Here is a 16,341-nt window from a genome sequence, read left to right as displayed (position 1 = left end):
GAACGTTTTCGTGCAATTTCAAAAGTGGAATTAAAATTTTGCAACTGACGCCCACGCGCACATGACGCGCACGAGTCGATAGAGAATCTACAAGGAAGCACACGGACGTGTGGGTGGCGCTGAAGCATGGAATAAACATTTTCCCACCTACGCACAAGCGCACATGACACGTACGCGTGGGGTCGCGTTCATGTAATGAACGCTGCGTTCGTTTTGTGAACGCTGCAAGGGACGCGTACGCCATTTTGAAAGAGCAGAGGATTGATGGTTTAGAGGTTATAAAAACTCTCGTTGTGAGTATAGTTACTAAACCAAGCAATCAACCTTTCTAACAAACGTGTTGGTTGCACAAGTAACAAACCTCTTTAAAAATTGTTAACCGAGTATTCAAACCTCGGGTCGTCTTCTCAAGGAACTGCGAGGAAGTGTGTTCTTATTATTGGCTATAAAGGTTGTAATCGGGGTTTAGAAGGTGAGAAGCAAGTAATTTAAATGACGACTGAATTAAATGGCAAGTAAAAATAAATAATAACTGTAAAACAACTTTTGGCAAGATAAGGGAAATTAGAAGTCCAACTTAGTTACCCTTCTCAACAATAATGAAAGTTGTATCTTAATCCACTTGGTCAACCTTTACCGGAGCAAAGGAAAGTCAAGGGACTAATTAAATTGACCTTTGAATCCTAATTATTTCCTAAGAAAAGGTTGGGATTATTTAAGTTCAACTTAATTAGCAAGATAACGATTATCAATTATGTTGAGTTTAATAACTGTTGAGTTACTGAATTCTTAACCAAAACCAAAAGGGGAAAAAGTAAATTGCTGAAATAATAAAAGTGTCCTTAGATGGGAAGCAATGGCAACTTAAATCAAGAGAACAATCATAAACTGAAAATACCTCAAATTATCATTAATTCAATTAGAAATCTGTAACATGGAATAATTCTTAGATCAATTTATAATAATAATCAATTCAAATGTTGGAATAAATAAATAGAAGTAATACTAAAAGAACATTAAACCTGGATCCAGAGTTACTCTTAAAACAAGAAGAAATCCTAAATCCTAAAAGAGAGAGAGAGAAGATCTCCCTCTCAACTAAATCTAAATCATTGAAAGGTGAAAATATGTGAGCTCCCCTTGAATGGAAGCATTCCCACACTTTATAACCTCTGGTCTATGCTGTCTGTACTTGGATCTGGGCCAAAAAGGGCTTCAGAATTCGCTGGGGGCGTATTCTGTAATTTCTGGTGCGTGGCCTCTGTCACGCGTCCGCGTGGGTCACGCGGTCGCGTCATTCGGAGCTTTTCCTTGCCACGCGGTCGCGTCAGTCATGCGACCGCGTCATGTGTATTCTGCTTGAGGTGCACGGTCGCGTCAGGCATGCGGCCGCGTCGCTGCTGATTCGTGCTTGGCACGCGATCGCGTCATCTACGTGATCGCGTGGATACCAGTTTCTTTAAAGCTCCATTTTGCTTCCTCCTTCCATTCTAGTATGTTTCCTTTTTCCATCCTTTTAAGTCATTCTGCCTTTAGAAAATCTGAAACTACTCAACACACTAATCACGGCATCGAATGGAAATTAAGGTAATTAAAATGATTAATTTTTAAAGCTTAGAAAACATGTTTTTCATTATATGACATAATAAGGAAGGGAAAGTAAAACTATGCAATTAATGTGAATAAGTAGGTGAAGAGTTGAATAAATCACTCTAATTAAGCACAAAAGAACTCATGAAATATGGGTTTATCAACCTCCCCACACTTAAACACTAGCATGTCCTCATGCTAAATCCAAGGTAAATTATTAAGGTTAAAGTGATGGAGTGTTATAAAATGCAACCTATGCTAAATGCATCTACCTAATGAGTCATGCAATTCTAATTCATCTACTGATATATAAAGTTTACATGTAGCTAAGTTAATTCACATTCTCAAGGGGTTATGTATATATATATATATATATATAGCCAACCCTTAAATAATAAAGTACTTTAGCAAATGAGATGGGAAAGAAAACATTGTACAAACTTGCAAAACAATTAGTAAATTTTGAGCACAGATATATGTTGATGAGTTATTGAACCCTCACTGGATTTTGTGTTTACTCTCTAGTCACTCAGTGTTTATTGGGTTTATTCACTCTATTTTTTTTTATTCTTAATTTCTACAGCTTTGTTTTTCATCTAACCAATCAACAATTATAGAATATAGTCATACCAAAAAGTCCTGAGGTCTTAATTAAGGTTGTAATGTGGTCAAGGTAAAGGTAAGGATTTATGTATAGGGTCAAGTGAGCTAATAAGTGAATCCTTAATTAGACTAAGATCTCACCTAACATACATATTCAGAAAGATAAAACTTCTTTACCTATTTTCCCATAATTTCTTACTTATTGTTACATGCTCATGTTTCACTTTTTATCAATTTTTTCCCATGTGCATTGTTTTTATTTTGCATTGGGGAATTTCTTTTGTATCCCCTTTTATTTAAATGCTGAAAAAATTAACTTTTTTTTTAATGCACATGATAATTGAATCATTTAGATTTTCTCATGAGCATGCTTCCCAAATTTTGTTTTATTCCTTTTAACTTCTCTACCTTTTGTTTCTATCATCCATGTTCCCAAAAGGTTTCCCACATTTAACTCTATTTATAATTTTCTATCTTAAGCTAACCAAGGATTCACTTGGGATTTTATTTTGTTTTTCTGCTTAAGGCTAGTAATTTGGCTAAATAGAATAAAGGGGTTTTGAAAGGCTCAAGGGGGCTAACAAGGGTAATGTAAAAGGTAGGCTAATTTAGGGTGAGTGAGCTAAAATCAAATAATGGCCTCAATCATTCTCTTGGTATGTATCTATTATATATTCTATAATTGGACATATAGATTAAAGCAAAGTAAAGAACATCAGAATAAAAAGAAATGTGACACACAGAAATGAAATTATGGTTTGAATGCAACCATACAATTTAAGCTCAAGACTCACAGGCTGTGTGTTCTCTAACTCAAGCATCATATATCATTCATATATTGTATGCAGGTTTAGTTAAAAATTTCCATTATTCTCTTGAAAAAAATTATTTAGGGTAGCTTTTAAAGTTTTAATGTTCCTCCTTGATGAAATGTTGTCAACTAACATGTAATGCTATATATACAAGGTGTGGGTTGTTTTGATTCTGTTAAAGTTTCTAGTTTACTTCCTTTTTATATTTTTCTATTTAAACTATACTATCTTATGCTAAAAAGGGTAAACTATACTAATTAATCCACTAATAAATCAGAATTGCAAACTAAACTAAATAACTAAAATAAACTAAATGGCTAAAGTATGAACTAAAGATGCAAAATGCAGCACATAGAGTAAAATACACAAGTAGCAATGTATAAGTACTCAGAAAATAACAATAAAAGAAAAAGAGAAAAATACAGAAAAATATCCAAAATAAAAGAAAAATTATGTAGTGGTTCACCAAAATAAACGCCAGAGATGGCGACCTCCCCACACTTAAAATGAAGCATCGTCCTCGATGCTCAATCAAGCCTGGTGTGAAGGAGTGTCATCAATGGTAGGGATGGTAGCTGGGGTCTCCGTGGTGGTGGTGGGCTGAGGGTCTGGCTGCTGTGGAGGTGGGACGGACTGGAGCGGGATCTCCGGATCTGCAGCCTCTATTTGGGGCATAACCTCCTGATGCGGGGCAGCCTACTCGGTGGCTGCCTGCTGATGAGTCTCCGCCTGGGAATGAGGCTCCTCCTCGTGCTCATCCTCTGATGGCTCTGAAGGGGTGTCGGGCTAGGGTTCGCGGGCTGGGGGGTATATTTTCGAATCCATGCAGCTGCGTGGGGCACGCGGTCGCTTGGTTGGGACGAGAATGGGAGTGACGCGATCGCGTGGGGTGCGCGATCGCATGCGAGGGGGAAAGAAGGGTGACGCGATCGCATGGGTCGCGCGATCGTGTCGCTGGAAGTCGTGCTACACGCACGACTCCAGCGCCGTTTTAGCGCAACTCTCTGTCTCTTTTTGGGGCGATGTACAATCCATGCGACGCGATCGCGTCGCTCACGCGGTCGCGTGGTATTGGTATTGGGTAAGTGACGCGATCGCATGGGGCATGCGATCGCGTAGGCCAATTTGTGCGAAACGTACAAGGGCCGCACGATTCCAGCCCAACTTTCTGTTCGTTGGATCCTTACGCCGATATATATATCACGCGGCCGCGTGGGTCACGCGGTCGCATGGGTGGTATTTTTCGCGATATGACGCGATCGCATGGGGCATGCGGTCGCGTCGTACAACCACTTTTTTTTTATGCATGAAAAGTGCAGAATGCAATGACTATCATGGATGCTTATGCATGATTCTAGGTTTAATAAATTAAAATGAAAAAGGAAAAATTGAAAGCAATTAACAAGAAATAAATTGAAAAAGAAGCGACCATACCATGGTGGGTTGTCTCCCACCTAGCACTTTTAGTTAAAGTCCTTAAGTTGGACATTGGAAGAGTATCCTGTTATGGTGGCTTGTGGTTAAATTCGTCCAAAAATCTCCACCAGTTCTTGGAATGCCAATAGCCTCCGGGGTCCCAAACTAGGCATGTAAAGCTTCTGCGCAGCTTTAAACAGATATCCAGCCTTCCGGGATGACGAATGTCAGAACATAATCCATGATCCCAAGCTGTGTTTTTAGATCCACCTCCGTTTTGATTTGTAAGTTTCCATTCGGGCGGGTTAAAGAGTAGAATCTCACCATGGCGACCAAACGTCCTCTGTGATCCATGCAATTGAGGACGATACCAATCTGTGTACTTCGAGGTGAAGCGTGGAACCTTATTGAACCTGGTGCACCAGCTCTGAATACGAGCCATTTCCCTCTTACTCTTAAAGCCGCAGAGAGCTCTAAGCTGGCCGTCTGTTTCAAGCAAACCATATTCAAGTGAATAAGTAAAATTATAAGTTAAGGATTGTACCCACTTGAAGCTTGTATTGGGTGGCAATGGCCTTGGGATAGGTGTTTTTGGTGGTTCTGCAAGTTCCGTTTCCTTGTGCTCTTTTGTGAATTCTTCCATTTTCTTGCAAAGATCTTCGATTGTATCTGTATTCTGGTCAAAGTCTTCTGCGTCTTCCTCATCACTTGAGTCATAGATTGGAGGTTGAGAGAAATCTACCTCCGCATCATCTTCATATTCACTTGGGGAAGATTCTTCGATCTCAGAGAATTCACTTGCGGACGCAAGTTCATCACTAGGAGCACTAGACTTGTGACTATCATCATCAAGGAAATTTGCTTCTTGGATTATTCCGTCTGATTCTTCGTAAACGACTTGCCTTGGAGATTGTACGGTATCCTCCTTAGCATCAACTGTAGTGTCTTGGACGGATTTTTCCTCAATTCTGTATTCCCAAGGAAGTTCAGCATCGCCTAGATCTTCAACCAACTCTTCTTTTTGAACAATGACAGCTTCTTCCACTTGTTCTAGTACGAATTCATTTTCTGTCTTGTCCACTAGAGTCTCTAGCATTTCTTTCATGCTACGCTCTTCATTGGGCTGTCCACATGGAGCTGTGGTTGATCCTTGTATATTTGAGCGCCTAGTGGCCCATTGAATTAGTGCTTGCTCCAGTTGTTGAATGGTTATTTGAAATTTAATCATTGTTTCTTTCAGGCGATCCTTTACTTCGCGGTTTGCCAGACTTGGACATGATACAAAGGAAAGTGATGATGATTGGGAACGATTGGATTGGTATTGGGGTAAGGAAGTATCATATGATGGCGAATGGTGAAGAGAAGCTTGTGAGTGTGGTGGTTCGAGGTTATGTTGAAAGGATGGTTCATATGCACGGGGTGGGGCTTGTTGGTAGTTACAAGGTTGTCCACCATGTCTTACAGCTGGGTATGCACGGTAGAATGGTCTTTGTCCAGGATATCTCGGAGGGTGTTGCCGCCAAAAGGGTTGATTAGATCCTCTTGGTTCCATCCATCCTTGATTGGTCTGACCTTGATGCACATTCCTGCTATAACTTCTATTTCCTTTAACAATATTAGAACCAAACTCAAAGCGAGAGGGGTGAGAGTTCATAGTAGCAAATAAAGAGAAAAAGGAAAAACAACAATAAATAAACAAGCAAAAGAAAAATATTTACAATAACCAATAATAAGGTACACGTTAGCAGTTCCCCGGCAACGGCGCCATTTTGAAAGAGCAGAGGATTGATGGTTTAGAGGTTATAAAAACTCTCGTTGTGAGTATAGTTACTAAACCAAGCAATCAACCTTTCTTACAAACGTGTTGGTTGTCACAAGTAACAAACCCCTTTAAAAATTGTTAACCGAGTATTCAAACCTCGGGTCGTCTTCTCAAGGAACTGCGAGGAAGTGTGTTCTTATTATTGGCTATAAAGGTTGTAATCGGGGTTTAGAAGGTGAGAAGCAAGTAATTTAAATGACGAGTGAATTAAATGGCAAGTAAAAATAAATAATAACTGTAAAACAACTTTTGGCAAGATAAGGAAAATTAGAAGTCCAACTTAGTTACCCTTCTCAATAATAATGAAAGTTGTATCTTAATTCCACTTGGTCAACCTTTACCGGAGCAAAGGAAAGTCAAAGGACTAATTAAATTGACCTTTGAATCCTAATTATTTCCTAAGAAAAGGTTGAAATTATTTAAGTTCAACTTAATTAGCAAGATAACGATTATCAATTATATTGAGTTTAATAACTGTTGAGTTATTGAATTCTTAACCAAAACAAAAAGGGGAAAAAGTAAATTGCTGAAATAATAAAAGTGTCCTTAGATGGGAAGCAATGGCAACTTAAATCAAGAGAACATTCATAAACTGAAAATACCTCAAATTATCATTAATTCAATTAGAAATCTGTAACATGGAATAATTCTTAGATCAATTTATAATAATAATCAATTCAAATGTTGGAATAAATAAATAGAAGTAATACTAAAAGAACATTAAACCTGGATCCAGAGTTACTCTTAAAATAAGAAGAAATCCTAAATCCTAAAAGAGAGAGAGAGAAGATCTCCCTCTCAACTAAATCTAAATCATTGAAAGGTGAAAATATGCGAGCTCCCCTTGAATGGAAGCATTCCCACACTTTATAACCTCTGGTCTATGCTGTCTGTACTTGGATCTGGGCCAAAAAGGGCTTCAGAATTCGCTGGGGGTGTATTCTGTAATTTCTGGTGTGTGGCCTCTGTCACGCGTCTGCGTGGGTCACGTGGTCGCGTCAGTCGGAGCTTTTCCTTGCCACGCGGTCGCGTCAGTCATGCGACCGCGTCATGTGTATTCTGCTTGAGGTGCGCGGTCGCGTCAGGCATGCGGCCGCGTCGCTGCTGATTCGTGCTTGGCACGCGATCGCGTCATCCACGCGATCGCGTGGATACCAGTTTCTTTAAAGCTCCGTTTTGCTTCCTCCTTCCATTCTAGTATGTTTCCTTTTTCCATCCTTTTAAGTCATTCTTCCTTTAGAAAATCTGAAACTACTCAACACACTAATCACGGCATCGAATAGAAATAAAGGTAATTAAAATGATTAATTTTAAAAGCTTAGAAAACATGTTTTTCATTATATGACATAATAAGGAAGGGAAAGTAAAACTATGCAATTAATGTGAATAAGTAGGTGAAGAGTTGAATAAATCACTCTAATTAAGCACAAAAGAACTCATGAAATATGGGTTTATCAACGCTACGCTCTCCTGAAAGCATCACTTCTGCTCAATTTAGCGGATTCCAAGCCCAAGTGAAATCCAAAGCAAGCAGAGCCCATTTTCATCACTCAAAGGCACAAGGATCATCTAGAATAGGAATTTTGCATTTAATAGTAATTTGTTTTCAATTTGAATTTCATTTGTAATTTAGGAATACCTATAAAAAGGTTTTAGTTCTATTAGAAGAAAGAAGGAGATCTCGGTTAGGCTACAGTAGTAGTAGGCAGTAGTAGGAGTAGGAGTAGGAATAAAATAGAAGGCTCTCTTTGATACACTTTTATTTTTCTACACTTTCTACATTTCAGTTACATTGAATTCAGTTTATGCAATTTAAATTTCTGTAATCTTCTACTACAATTTCCTTTTCTGCAACTTTACAATTTCGTTCATGATTCTGCCTAATTTAATCTTCTTGCAATTTAAATTTCCTGTTACTTGTTCTCAAGTTCTTTTCGATTGCTTGATCTATTGCTTTCTTTAATTTCCTAGCACCCAATTCCCTTTACATTTGCTACAATTTACTTTTCTTTTCATTTAAGCTTCTGTCAATTTATTTTTTGCACTTTAAATTCACTGCAATTTACTTTCTGTTGCTCTAATTTTATTCAATCCATCACTATTAGCTTGATTAGACTAATCACCTCACTAAAGTTGCTTGATCCATCAATCCCTGTGGGATCGACCTCACTTTTGTGAGTTATTACTACTTGATGTGTGGTGCACGAAATTGTGATCCCTGGTAATGGCTTCAAAAACTTGGTGCTCTAATCTTAATTCAGAATTTGTTACAATTTCGATTCAACTAACCAGCAAGTGCACTGGGTCGTCCAAGTAATAAAACCTTACGTGAGTAAGGGTCGATCCCACAGAGATTGTTGATATGAAGCAAGCTATGGTCATCTTGTAAATCTCAGTCAGGCGGATATTAAATGGTTATGGAGATTTCGAATAATAATAATAAATAAACAGAAAATAAAGATAGAACTACTTATGTAAATCATTTGTGAGAATTTCAGATAAGCGTATAGAGATGCTTTCGTTCCTCTGAACCTCTGCTTTCCTGCTGTCTTCATCGAATCAGTCCTACTCCTTTCTATGGCAAGCTGTATGTTAGGCATCACCGTTGTCAACGGCTACATCCTGTCCTCTCAGTGAAAATGGTCCAATGCGCTGTCACTGTATGGCTAATCATCTGTCAGTTCTCGATCATACTGGAATAGGATCCATTGATCCTTTTGCGTCTGTCACTACGCCCAGCACTCGCGAGTTTGAAGCTCGTCACAACCATCCCTTCCCAGATCCTACTCCGGATACCACAGACAAGGTTTAGACTTTTCGGATCTCAGGAATGGCCATCCATGGGTTCTAACTTATACCACGAAGATTCTGATTAAGGAATCCAAGAGATACTCATTCAATCTAAGGTAGAACGGAAGTGGTTGTCAGGCACGTGTTCATAAGGAATGATGATGACTGTCACGATCATCACATTCATGTTGAAGTGCGAATGGATATCTTAGAAGTGGAATAAGTTGAATTGAATAGAAAAACAATAGTACTTTGCATTAATCTTTGAGGAACAGCAGAGCTCCACACCTTAATCTATGGTGTGTAGAAACTCTACCGTTGAAAAATACATAAGTGAAAGGTTCAGGCATGGCCGAGTGGACAGCCCTCTATGATCTAAGAACTAGACATCCCAAGATGATCCGAAGATGTAAATACAATAGTAAAAAGTCCTATTTATACTAGACTAGCTACTAGGGTTTACAGAAGTAAGTAATTGATGCAAAAATTCACTTTCGGGGCCCACTTGGTGTGTGCTTGGGCTGAGCTTGAAGTTTACACATGCAGAGGCTTCTTTTGGAGTTGAAAGCCATGTTGTAACGTGTTTTTGGCGTTCAACTCTGGTTTGTGACGTGTTTCTGGCGTTTAACTCCAGACTGCAGCGTAGAACTGGCGTTCAACGCCCTTTTGCGTCATCTACATTTTGGCAAAGTATGGACTATTATATATTTATGGAAAGCCCTGGATGTCTACTTTCCAACGCCGTTGAGAGCGCGCCATTTGGAGTTCTGTAGCTCCAGAAAATCTACTTTGAGTGCAGGGAGGTTAGAATCCAACAGCATCAGCAGTCCTTCTTCAACCTCTGAATCTGATTTTTGCTCAAGTCCCTCAATTTCAGCCAGAAAATACCTGAAATCATAGAAAAACACACAAACTTATAGTAAAGTCCAGAAATGTGAATTTAACATAAAAACTAATAAAAACATCCATAAAATTAACTACATCCTACTAAAAACATACTAAAAATAATGCCAAAAAGCGTATAAGTTATCCGCTAATCACAACACCAAACTTAAATTGTTGCTTGTCCCCAAGCAACTGAAAATCAAATAGGATAAAAAGAAGAGAATATACTATAAATTCCAAACTATCAATGAAACATAGCTCCAATCAGATGAGCGGGACTTGTAGCTTTTTGCCTCTTGAATAGTTTTTGCATCTCACTTTATCCATTGAGGTTCAGAATGATTGGCATCTATAGGAACTTAGAGTTCAGATAGTGTTATTGATTCTCTTAGTTTAGTATGTTGATTCTTGAACACAGCTACTTTATGAGTCTTGGCCGTGACCCTAAGCACTTTGTTTTCCAGTATTACCACTGGATACATAAATGCCACAGACACATAACTGGGTGAACCTTTTCAGATTGTGACTCAGCTTTGCTAAAGTCCCCAATTAGAGGTGTCCAGGGTTCTTAAGCACACTCTTCTTTTGCTTTGGACCTTGACTTTAACCGCTCAGTCTCAAGTTTTCACTTGACACCTTCACGCCACAAGCACATGGTTAGGGATAGCTTGGTTTAGCCGCTTAGGCCAGGATTTTATTCCTTTATGCCCTCCTATCCACTGATGCTCAAAGCCTTGGGATCCTTTTTATTACCCTTGCCTTTTGGTTTTAAGGGCTATTGGCTTTTTGCTTTTGCCTTTTGGTTTTAAGAGCTTTTGGCTTTTTCTGCTTGCTTTTTCTTTTTCTATTTTTTTTCGCCAATTTTTTTTTCTGCAAGCTTTGTATTCACTGCTTTTTCTTGCCTCAAGAATCATTTTTATGATTTTTCAGATTATCAAATAACATGTCTCCTGTTCATCATTCTTTCAAGAGCCAACATATTTAACATTCTAAAACACCAACTTCAAAAGACATATGCACTGTTCAAGCATTCATTCAGAAAACAAAAAGTATTGTCTCCACATCAATATAATTAAACTAAGTTCAAGGATAAATTCGAAACTCATGTACTTCTTGTTCTTTTGTTTTTAAAACATTTTTCATTTAAGAGAGGTGATGGATTCATATTCACTACTTTAAGGCATAGACACTTAGACACTAATGATCATGTAATAAAGACACAAACATAGATAAATATTTAACATAAGAAAACAAAAAACAGAAAATTTGAGAACAAGGAACGAGTCCACCTTAGTGATGGTGGCGTTTTCTTCTTGTGGTACCAATGATGTCCTTGAGCTCTTCTATGTCTCTTCCTTGTCTTTGTTGCTCCTCCCTCATAACTCTTTGATCTTCTCTAATTTCATGGAGGATGATTGAGTGCTCTTGATGTTCCACCCTTAGTTGTCCCATGTTGGAACTCAGTTCTCCTAGGGAGGTGTTGATTTGCTCCCAAAAGTTCTGTGGAGGAAAGTGCATCCCTTGAGGCATCTCAGGGATTTCTTGGTGATGAGCTTCTTCATGCGTCTCTTGAGATCCATGAATAGGCTCTCTTGTTTGCTCCATCCTTTTCTTAGTGATGGGCTTGTCCTCATCAATGAGGATATCTCCCTCTATGTCAATCCTAGCCGAATTGCATAGAGGGCAAATGAGGTGAGGGAAGGCTAACCTTGCCATAGTAGAGGACTTGTCAGCCACCTTGTAGAGTTCTTGAGGTATAATCTCATGAACCTCCACCTCTTCTCCAATCATGATGCTATGGATCATGATGGCCCGGTCTATAGTAACTTCAGACCGGTTGCTAGTGGAAATGATTGAGCGTTGAATGAACTCCAACCATTCTCTAGCTACCGGCTTAAGATCCAGTCTTCTCAGTTGAACCGGTTTGCCTTTTGAGTCAATCTTCCATTGAGCTCCTTCCACACATATGTCTATGAGGACTTGGTCCAACCTTTGATCAAAGTTGACTCTCCTTGTGTAAGGGCGTGCATTTTCTTCCATCATTGGCAAGTTGAACGCCAACCTCACATTTTCCGGACTAAAATCTAAGTATTTCCCCCGAACCATGGTGAGATAATTCTTTGGGTTCGGGTTCTTACTTTGATCATGGTTCCTAGTGATCCATGCATTAGCATAGAACTCTTGAACCATTAGAATTCTGACTTGTTGGATGGGGTTTGTTAGAACTTCCCAACCTCTTCTTTGGATCTCATGTCGGATCTCCGGATACTCATTTTTCTTGAGTTTGAAAGGGACCTCGGGGATAACCTTCTTCTTGGCTACAACATCATAGAAGTGGTCTTGATGGGCTTTGGAGATGAATCTTTCCATCTCCTATGACTCGGAGGTGGAAGCTTTTGTCTTTCCTTTCCCTTTTCTAGAGGATTCTCCGGTCTTAGGTGCCATCAATGGTAATGGAAAAACAAAAAGCTTATGCTTTTACCACACTAAACTTAGAATATTGCTCGCCCTCGAGCAAGAGAAGAAAGAAGAGATGAAGAAGAAGAAGAAATGGAGGAGAGGGAGATAGAGTTGTGTTTCGGCCAAGAAGGGGAATAGAGGGTTGTGTTGTGTGAAAATAAAGAAGAATGGAGGGGTTTATATAGTGGAGGGAGAGGGGTTAAGGTTCGGCCATATGGGATGGGTTTGGGTGGGAAAGTGATTTTGAATTTTGAAGGTAGGTGGGGTTTATGAGGTAGGTTTATGGAGAAGAGTGGATGGATGTGAGTGGTGAAGGGGTAGTAGGGATGAGAGCTTGAGGTGATAGGTGAAGGGGTAATTGGGAAGAGAGCTTGAGGTGATTGGTGACGGGTTTTGGGGAAGGGTGTTTATTGGGAAGAGAGGATGAATGAGAAGAGGGAAGAGTATGAGTGGAGGTAGGTGGGGATCCTGTGGGGTCCACAGATGCTGAGACGATCTTGTGGGGTCCATAGATCCTGAGGTGTCAAGGAGTTGCATCCCTGCACCAATTAGGCATGTAAAATGCCTTTTCATGTAATTCTGGCGTTTAAACGCCGAATTGGTGCTTGTTCTGGGCGTTCAGCGCCCAGATGCAGCATGTTTCTGGCGTTGAACGCCAGTTCTATGCTTGTTTCTGGCGTTCAGTGCCAGCTTTCCTCACTGTGCATTCCTGGCATCTGAACGCCAGGATGCTGCTTGTTTTGGGCGTTCAACGCCAGATCCATGCTCTGTTCTGGCATTGAACGCCAGCCAGATGCTCCTTACTGGTGTTTAAACGCCAGTAAGCCCTTCCTCCAGGGTGTGATTTTTCTTCTGCTGTTTTTGATTCTATTTTTAATTTTTGTATTTATTTTGTGACTCCACATGATCATGAACCTAATAAAACATGAAAGAACAATAAAATAAAAATAAAATTAGATAAATAAAAATTGGATTGCCTCCCAACAAGCGCTTCTTTAATGTCAATAGCTTGATAGTGGGCTCTCATGGAGCCACACAGGTGATCAAGTCAATTTTATAGACTCCCAACACCAAACTTAGAGTTTGGATATGGGAGTTCAACACCAAACTTAGAGTTTGGCTGAGGCCTCCCAACACCAAACTTAGAGTTTGACTGTGGGGGCTTTGGTTGACTCTGTACTGAGAGAAGCTTTCTACGCTTCCTCTCCATTGTTATAGAAGGAGATTCTTGAGTTTTAAACACAAGGTTGTCCTCATTCAGTTGTAGGATTAATTCTCCTCTGTCTACATCAATCATAGCTCTTGCTATGGCTAGGAAGGGTCTTCCAAGAATGATGGATTCATCCTCATCCTCCTAGTATCCAGGATTATGAAATTAGCAGGGATGTAAAGGCCTTCAACCTTTACTAACACGTCCTCTACTTGTCCATAAGCCTGTTTTTTGGAATTGTCTGCCATCTCTAATGATATTCTAGCAGCTTGTACCTTAAAGATTCTCAGTTTCTCCATTACAGAGAGTGGCATGAGGTTTATTCCTGACCCAAGGTCACATAGAGTCTTCTCAAAGGTCATGGTGCCTATGGTACAAGGTATTAGGAACTTTTCAGGATCCTGTTTCTTCTGAGGCAATCTCAGTTGATCCAATGCATTTAGTTCATTGGTGAACAGGGGAGGTTCATCTCCCCAAGTCTCATTACCAAATAAATTGGCATTCAGCTTCATGATTGCACCAAGGAACTTGGCAACTTGCTCTTCAGTAACATCCTCATTCTCTTCAAAAGAGGAATACTCATCAGAGCTCATGAAGGGCGTAAGGAGGTTTAATGGAATCTCTATGGTCTCTAGAAGAGCCTCAGATTCTTTTGGTTCCTCAAAGGGAAACTCCTTGTTGATCACTGGACGTCCCAGGAGGTCTTCCTCCTTGGAATTCACGTCCTCCCCTTTCTCCTTGGATTCGGCCATGATGGTTATATCTATGGCCTTGCAATCTCTCTTTGGATTCTCTTCTGTATTGCTTGGGAGAGTATTAGGAGGGGTTTCAGTGATCTTCTTACTAAGCTGGCCCACTTGTGCCTCCAAATTTCTAATGGAAGACCTTATTTCATTCATGAAACTCACAGTGGCCTTAGATAGATCAGAGACTAAATTTGCTAAGCTAGATGGATTCTGCTCAGAATTCTCTATCTGTTGCTGAGTGGATGATGGAAAAGGTTTACTATTGTTAAACCTGTTTCTTCCACCATTATTAAAGCCTTGTTGAGGCTTTTGTTGATCCTTCCATGAGAAATTTGGGTGATTTCTCCATGAGGGGTTATAGGTGTTCCCATAGGGTTCACCCATGTAATTCACCTCTGCTATTGCAGGGTTTTCAGGATCATAAGCTTCTTCTTCAGAAGATGCCTCTTGAGTACTGTTGGATGCAGCTTGCATTCCATTCAGACTCTGAGAAATCATATTGACTTACTGAGTCAATATTTTATTCTGAGCCAATATAGCATTCAGAGTATCAATGTCAAGAACTCCCTTCTTCTGAGGCGTCCCATTACTCACAGGATTCCTCTCAGAAGTATACATAAACTGGTTGTTAGCAACCATGTCAATAAGTTCTTGAGCTTCTGCAGGTGTTTTCTTTAGGTGAATGGATCCACCTGCAGAAGTATCCAATGACATCTTAGCTAATTCAGATAGACCATCATAGAATATATCCATAATGGTCCATTCTGAAAGCATGTCAGAAGGACACTTTTTGGTCAGTTGCTTGTATCTCTCCCAAGCTTCATAGAGGGATTCACCTTCCTTCTGTCTGAAGGTTTGAACATCCACTCTAAGCTTACTGAGCTTTTGAGGAGGAAAAAACTTGGCTAAGAAATCCATGACCAGCTTATCCCAAGAGTTCAGGTTATCTTTAGGTTGAGAATCCAACCATATTCTAGCTCTGTCTCTCACAGCAAATGGGAAAAGCATGAGCCTATAGACTTCAGGATCTACTCCATTAGTCTTAACAATATCACATATCTGCAAGAATTCAGTTAAGAACTGAAAAGGATCTTCAGATGGAAGTCCATAAAACTTGCAGTTTTGTTGCATCAGAGAAACTAGTTGAGGCTTAAGCTCAAAATTGTTTGCTCCAATGGTAGGGATCTTCCATGGAAATTGGAATTTGGTGCAGTAAAGTCACCAAGCATCTTCCTTGCATTATTATTATTTTCGGCTGCCATCTCTTCTTCCTTTTCGAAAATTTCTGTAAGGTTATCTCTGGATTGTTGTAATTTAGCTTTTCTTAGTTTCCTCTTTAGAGTCCTTTCAGGTTCAGGGTCTGCTTCAACAAGAATGTTCTTGTCCTTGCTCCTGCTCATATGAAAAAGAGGGAAACAGAAAATAATAATAGGGATCCTTTTTACCACAGTATAGAGGTTCCCTTATTGTTAGTAGAAGAAGAAAGGGAATAAGAGTGAAGAAGAATGGATAATCCAAACACAAGGGTGAGGATAGGAGCAGTGAATTGAGAAGAAGAGAAGTGTTAGTAAATGAATAAATAAATAGAATGAGATGGAAGAGAGGGAATTTCGAAAAATAAATTTTGAAAAATAGTTAATGATTTTCGAAAATTAAGATAAAATTTAAATTTAAATTTAAATTTAAACAATTAATTAATTAAAAAGAATTTTTGAAAAAGAGGGAGTTATTTTCGAAAATTAGAGAGGGATAGTTAGTTAGGTAGTTTTGAAAGAGATAAGAAACAAACAAAAAGTTAATTAGTTAGTTGAAACAAATTTTGAAAATCAATTTTTAAAAGATAAGAAGATAAGAAGTTAGAAAAGATATTTGAAAAAGATATGATATGAAAAGGTAGGATTAAAAAGTTATGATTTTGAAAAAAAAATAAGATAAAAGATATTTTTGAAAAGATATGATTCAAATTAGTTTTGAAAAAGATTTGATTTTTAAAATCACAATTAATGA

General features: G+C 39.1%; 1 non-coding gene across 1 annotated transcript; it reads left to right on the top strand.

The window, feature by feature from the left end:
• The first annotated feature begins 15,102 nt into the window (after positions 1-15,102).
• LOC112787271 (small nucleolar RNA R71) lies at positions 15,103-15,210 on the top strand. The gene has a single exon (XR_003194693.1). It is a non-coding gene; the product is annotated as a small nucleolar RNA R71 (small nucleolar RNA).
• Positions 15,211-16,341: the final 1,131 nt, after the last annotated feature.

This window comes from Arachis hypogaea, chromosome 20 (genome assembly GCF_003086295.3).
Source record: "Arachis hypogaea cultivar Tifrunner chromosome 20, arahy.Tifrunner.gnm2.J5K5, whole genome shotgun sequence".
Taxonomy (NCBI): domain Eukaryota; kingdom Viridiplantae; phylum Streptophyta; class Magnoliopsida; order Fabales; family Fabaceae; genus Arachis; species Arachis hypogaea.
Note: the sequence above shows the minus strand (reverse complement) of the source record. Positions and strands in the feature narration are given on the sequence as shown.